A 7,471-nucleotide genomic window follows, 5' to 3' on the forward strand; every position below is an offset into this window, starting at 1 on the left:
AATTTTTGTATTTTTAGTAGAGACTGGGTTTCTCCAGGCTGGTCAGGCTGGTCTCAAATTCCTGACCTCAGGTGATCAACCCACCTCGGCCTCCCAAACTGCTGAGATTACAGGCATGAGCTACTGTGCCGAGCCTCATTTTCATTTTTTAATATGAACATCAAAAATCTAGTATCAAACTCAGTAAATCAATATAATAATAAAGAAAAAAATTGAACAATGATTCAGAAATGATGCAGAAAATACATTTTTCTCCACAGGATATGGAAAGTATTTCCTAATTAAATGCAAAAACAATGCACTTCCAATAAACAGAACAAACTCAGATAATGCTACCCAAGTAGAAGACGTGGAGTCCTTGTTTCCACGGTACCTCACACTGTCAGCTGGGCCCCCGGAAATGGAAGAGAGAAGCGGGGGCAGGGAGAGAGATGAGATAGATCAATAAACAAGAGAAACGAGATAAGAGGAGTGGATGAATACTGGCTCTTTTTAAAAACCACTTTATTGAGGTATAATAGACACACAAAAAGCTGTACATATTTAATCTATACAACCTGATGAGTTTGGAGAGAAATACACCTCTATGAAACCTTCACCTTCAAATCTGTACCATAAACATATCTAGCATTTCGAAAGTTTCCTCCTGCCCTATTTTTATTGCGATTATTACTTTAACATAAGATCTACCCTCTTAGCACATTTTTAAGTGTATGATGCAGTATTGTTAGCTAGAGGCACCATGCTGTTCAGTACATCTCCAGGACTTACGCATCTTGGTTAACTGAAACTTCACACTCGTTGACTAACACAGATAGATAGATAATAGATCTTTAAGCTAATCGCTCCTTTTCCTACAAATAACAACCAGAAATGTTTCCTATTGTGGGAAGATTTAATCTTTGCTTTGTTTACAACTGGGTAATAAGGTGTTTAGGTGGCGTCTGTAAACTGCAGTGGTGATCAGGACTCCCGGAAGAGCTGCATCGCATAGGGAGGGGTGCATAGTCCGTTTTCATATGGGTGCTGTTTTGCATCCCACCCCCAAGATTCATCCGGGCACTTTTAAAACTTATCAGAATGGGTTCTGAGCAGCGTAAATCCTGCGTGAATAAAAACATGTGCCAGGGTGCTGCTCTGGAAAAGATCAGAGGGCCAGTGTGGAGGGGGAGGAAAAGTGCCTCAGTCCTTAACGCCAGGCGGTATTAATGGACCCAGGCTCATGAATGAGGACAGTGATCAGGAGGGTGGGGGTGGGGGCGGTGGAGGGGTGTTTGGGGTGGGGGGGGCTGGAGGTAGATGAGGGGGCTGCATTTACATCAGAGGGGGCTGGGCACTCTGCTAAGTGAGTGCCTCAAACCCTGGGAGATGAGTACATTTCTTTTCACCAGTTCGCAGACAAGGCACTGAGGTGAGTTTGCTGCAACAGGCCCAAGATCACACAAGCAGAAAATGGTAGGGCTTGTCCTGGAATCATGCTCTATCAGATTCCAGTGCCCAGCCCTAACCAGTCTGCCTGCTGCCTTCCTGGAGGTCCGTGGACGTGGCATGAGGGGTGGCCTGAGTGGTGGGAGGTGGAATATTTCTGCTCGCCCCAGGCTTTCCATTCCACTCGAGAAACCTGTGCCCAAGATTCAGGAGTTTAATTTTATGTCAGAACATCTCGGCTTTAATTCTTAAACTTCTCTTTGAAAAAGAAAATCTGAAGAAAACTTGCATATGGTGACTTCATTACAACAAAAAATGATTCCTCCTTCTCTAAGGAGAGTGTCATGGATGCTGGCAGGGCTCTGGTGGACCCTGTGGTGTCCTTCTGTCCTTCCTGTGCCCCCTTTCTGTTTCCGTATCATTTTCTTCCAGCTACTTGCACCTATGACTCTATCAAGACCTGCCCTCGGGCTACTGGAGCGGTTTTGCCCACAGAGCCAGGAGGAATCTCTCCAACTTCCTTGTCTTGTGTCAGAATAGACTCTGAGTCATAATAGTGTTCCCGAGTCCAGAGTCCCCCCATGGGATACTGCCCTAGGGGCTGTGCCTGGGACCACACTCTTGGTTGGCCTCCTCCCTCTCTGTCCCACTTCTGTGACTCCTATGCTGGTTTTTTTTCTGAGCACATTTCCTTAATAAGTGACTTTCACACGAATCTTCATCTCAGCATCTAGGATCATGATCTAACACAAGGAGTTTACCATGGGTGGGATCTGTTGTTGTTTTAAACAACTTATTACAATATAAGGTATGTATAATAAACTGCATCAATTTAATGTCTATGATTTGAGGAATCTTGACAGCTGTACACATCTATGAAATAACTCCCATAACCGAGATTCAAAACATTTCCATCACCTCGCTGCCAGAGATACTGTGTCCCTTTGCAGTCCGTCCCGCCCTCCACCCCAACTGCAGACAACCACAGCTTTCCAGTCCTTAAGCTCAGTTCCTTTGCAACCCACTGCCTGAACATTTAAAGCAATTTATATCATCAATGCTATACATGTTAGGTTTTTGTATGTTAGCATCCCACTTCAGGATACCAATTTCTATATTTGTTAAGAAAATGATGTAAAAAACAAACTCTGAAATATATAGTCGACTTAAACAGTCAGGGGTGCATTCCTTGATCATGTAAAGCTAATCAGGCTTGGTAAACATTAATACAGACTCCTGGGCACCTTTCCTGTTGTGATTCTGATATCACAAGAGTTAGCATCTGAGATCACAACGTATACAACTGTACCACCCAAAAGGAAGGCGACAGTATGAAAGAATGTTCATGAAAGGGCTTTATGGGCTGGCCTAGAAATCGCTCATATCACTTCTATCTATATCCTAGCGGCTGGAACCCAGTGATAGTACCACACACACATGCAATAGAGACTGGAAATATAGTCTGCCTGTGTGCCCACAAACTATCAAAGCTCTCACTTATGCATATAGCTAGCTGAGCAGGAAAGGAAAAGCTAGAAAGAGGAAGGAGAAAGAGATGTTGACACATAACATTATCATCTTTGATAACAGCAAGCACAAGAACAAAATAACAATACAATTCTTGTCTGTGTCAGAATAGTCTCTGAAGCATAACTTCATGCTCCCAAGTCCAGAGTCTACCCATGGGAATACACATAACAGACACAACATACGAGAAAGAACAGAGGAAAAGAATAACTATCATCTGATGGGCAGTCACATGCCAAGTGTTTTATCATGCATCATCACATTTATCCTCACAACTCTGTAGGTGTCCAGTTTATGGATGAGGACTAAGGCAATGCAAGAATATATGACCCACCATGTTTGTACAGTTATCAAATGGCAGAGAATAGATTTGTACTCAGGTATTTTTAATTCCTAAGCCTGTGCTGTTAACATTGGCAGAACAAATCAATTGCAGTATTATTATTATTATTATTGCCTTCCATGAGAGGCTTGAATAACAACAGCAGATTTCGAAGTAAGTCAGGGCACCAAGAAGGTGAAGATTATGTCATATTATTAAAAGAGTCTAGGAGGGTTAGAGAAGATGGTTTTCACAACTTAGACCTCAGGGCAGATGGCCAGGAAGACATCTGCACCACAGATACAAGGTGGCAGGGTGGTCAAATTCAGCACTAGGAGATAGAGAAAGTAACTTGCTATTTACTATAAACTCTGCATTCAAAGAAGGGTGACTCAGAGACAATTCTTATGAGATGAAGGGTGAAGAAGCAAGTTTTGAAATTAGGGAGAAAAAAATTTATCTTTGTAACCACAGGGATAGAGTGGGAGGGGGTGTGGGTACAATGTGAGATCTAGGAAGAAAGACCAGGATGTCCCCAGTGAGACTGGAAAGGCTGTATGGAACTGTGAGGAAGAAAAAAAAAAGACCAGAAATTGGGCAGTAGGTGAGAAAAGTTTGGGAAGGGAAGACAGAAATGTTACTCAGGGATTTTCAGGAAGGCTTGCTGTGTAGTGTGGGATGTTACCTTCCTATTTGTCAGGATCTGGTCATAAAAATCTTCTCTAGGTATGTTGACCAGGAAGGGGCTTCATATAAAATTTAGATACCTTCACAATGAATAAACTTTTTCAAGTACTTATGGAACATTCACCAAGATAACCATATCCAGGGTCTCAATTTTTTTTAATTGAAATTATGCTAAGTATGTTCTCAAGCCAAAATGGAACCAACTAAAATTTAATAACAGAAAGATAACAGGAAAATCTCTAAACATTTGAGAATTTACAACACTTCTAAGTAACTTATGGGTCAAAGAGGAAATCTCAGAAGAAATTTAAAAATATATAGTACTAAATGAAAACAATATAATATAGCAAGATATGTGGGCTGCGGCGAAAGCAGTTCAGAGAGGAAAATATGCAGCACTAAATGCTTCCATTAGAAAAGAACCATCTCAAATTAATAATCCAAGTTCTTTCCTCAAGAAACCAGAAAATGTGCAGCAAAATTAACTCAAAATAAGCAGAAATGAGAAAAAAAGAGCAAAAATAAATAAAATTGAAAACAAAAACAGTAGATAAAAATCAAAGAAACTTCCATCACACGGGATGTAAGATAAAAAAAATCAAGGAAACAAAAAGCTGGTTTTTCAAAAAAAAAGAAGAAAAGTGATAAATGTCTAGCAAGACACACAAGATAAAAAAGGGACATAAATCACCAATATCAGAAATAAAACAAGGATATTACTACAGATTCTTCAGCCATTAAAAGGAACAATAATAGAGTACTATGAACAACTTTATTATTATAAATTCAACAATTCAGAAAACCTAGTTTGCTGACTATTAACCTAGATAAAATATCTATGACAGAGTGATTTAACAAAATATTTCAGCTGGACATGGTGGTTCATGCCTATAATCTCAGCACTTTGAGAGGCTGATGAGGGTGGATCACTTGAGGTCAGGAGTTTGAGAACAGCCTGACTGACATGGCAAAACCCCATCTTTAGTAAAATATGAAAAAAAAAAAAAGCCAGGCATTGTGACACACACCTGTAGTCTCAGCTACCTGGGAGGCTGAGGCATGAGAATCACTTGAACCTGGGTGGCAGAGGTTGCACTGAGCTAAGATCATGCCACTGCACTCCAGCCTGGGTGACAGAGCAAAAAAAAAAATTATATATATATATATATATATATATATATAAATATATATAATATATATATAAATATATATATATATATTTCATCCATGCATGATAAACACTCAGCAAACTACAAATAGAGAGACACTTCCTCAACTTGATAAACAGCATTTACAAAGAGTCTAGAGAAAACGTTACACTTGATGAAGAAACACTGAATGTTTTCCTATAAGATCAGAAACAAGGCAAGGACATCTACTCTCACCACTCCTATTCAACTGGGAGTTTAATCCAGTGCGGTAAGACAAGAAAAATAAATAAAAGGCATACAGATTGGAAATGAAGAAATAAAACTGTCCTTATTATTTAAGAAAGATATAGTGGTCTACACAGAAAATCCTAAGGTCAGCAAGATTGCAAGAACAAAACTAACAACAAAACTCAGTCACATTTTTATATGCTACTGAACATGTGGAAGCCAAAACTAAAAATTTTTGTGCCATTTTCAGTTGCTCCATAAAACTTTTATATCATATTTAGGTATAACTTTAGTAAAGTATATACATAACTTGTATGCTGAAAACTACAAAATGCTGATAAAAATAAATCAAAGAAGAACTAAATAAATATAGAGAGATATGCCATGTTCATAGATTAGAAGACTCAGCATAGTAAAGATGTCAATTTTCCCCAAATTGATCTAAGGTTTAAGGCAATTTGTATCATCAAAGTTTCAGTGAAATTTTGATAGCCATTTGTAAGCTTATTATTCTTATGTTTATATGGAAAGTTACAGGAATAGCTACAATAATTTTGAAAAAGAATAATAAAGTGAGAGGAATCACTACCTGATTTAAGGACTTCCTAGATAGCTACAGTAATTCAGACAGAGTGATAGTGGCAGAGGGATAGACATACTGACCAAAGAACAAATGGGGAACTCAGAACTAGACTCACAAATACTCTTAACTGTTTTTTGAAAAAGGTGCAAAGCCATTAAATGGAAGGATAGTCTTTTCAAAAAATGGTGCTGGAGGAATTGCCCATTCATAGATAAACCAAAAAAAACAAAATGACCCTCAGCCTAAATTTCACATATTATACAAAAAGTAACTCAAAATTTACCATAGACTTAAATGTAAAATGCAAAACAACAAAAGTTTAGAAAATAACAGAGAAGAAATCTCTGGGATCTTGGCTGGGTGAAGAGTTCTTAGACTTGGTTTCAAAAGCACCATCAATTAAAAGAAAAATGAATAAATTAGGCTTTATGAAAATTTAAAACTTTGTTCTGTGAAAATTCGTTTTTGTTTTTTTTTTGCTTTAAAGAAATTCCTCATTAAAATTTTAAAAAGGAGATCTCATTAAAATTAAAATTTTAATATGGTATTTGGAAAATATGAAAACAAAAATCATGTCTCAAAATAATTTTTTTTTTCAAAATAATTTTTTAAATCCTTTTTAAAGATACTTAACTGTTCTAAAGTAATCCTAAATCAATATTGTTTTCCCTCCCATTTAGAAAAAAAAACAAAACTCGATTGAATTTTCTCACAAGCATATTTAAAGGACAGTCTATAATTCTAATTGTTTCCTGTTAAAATTCCTGTTGACAGATGTTTTGTTAGTTTATAGCCCAACTTTGTTGAAAATAATATGAAGGAAAAAAAATCAAAACCTAGAGAAGGTTTATTTACTATTCAGAATTTTCTGGATTCAAAATCTTTCAAAGTGTATCATCTACTTTCATCAGTTAACTTCATGGCTGTTAATGATTATCATTTTTATAAATGATGCTTATTTTCTGCAGAATGTCATTCTGCATAAATTTTACGCAAAATAGACCCATCACTATTTCTCCTTTTCTCCATTATACTGTTCATCCTGTTTTTATAACTTTGTCTTTAAAATAAATCTATTTGAAAAACTGTAACTTAGTCTTTCAGTCTTGTTATTTACCTGAAATTTTGTTTTCCCGTTTCTCTAAATGATTTCAATTTTGGGAATTGGTTGATGACTCTTCTACCTTCATTCAGTATTACAAAAGGAAAGCTGATATTGGCATACATATTCCAAATACAGCTTTTAATAGTACCTGTATGATAGCTCCCTCTATTTTTAATCTTTTATATTCTGAAGATTTAGAATCAATCCTTAAATAGTTAAGAAAGTTAGAAAACAATCTAATACAGAATCATTCATATTCAGGACACTGTGAATGCAAATACTTCTTTCATAATCCAGTTTTACAGTTTAATGAACATTAATATGGCACCTCTCAGATCTGATCTATCTTGTGCTTAAAGTTTGCCTTACACTTCCATTTAAAAGTTACCCTGTTCCCCGCTTACCACATGTATAAAATATTCTCTTTTTCTCTTAGTGTT

Source organism: Saimiri boliviensis, chromosome 8 (assembly GCF_048565385.1).
Source record: "Saimiri boliviensis isolate mSaiBol1 chromosome 8, mSaiBol1.pri, whole genome shotgun sequence".
NCBI lineage: Eukaryota > Metazoa > Chordata > Mammalia > Primates > Cebidae > Saimiri > Saimiri boliviensis.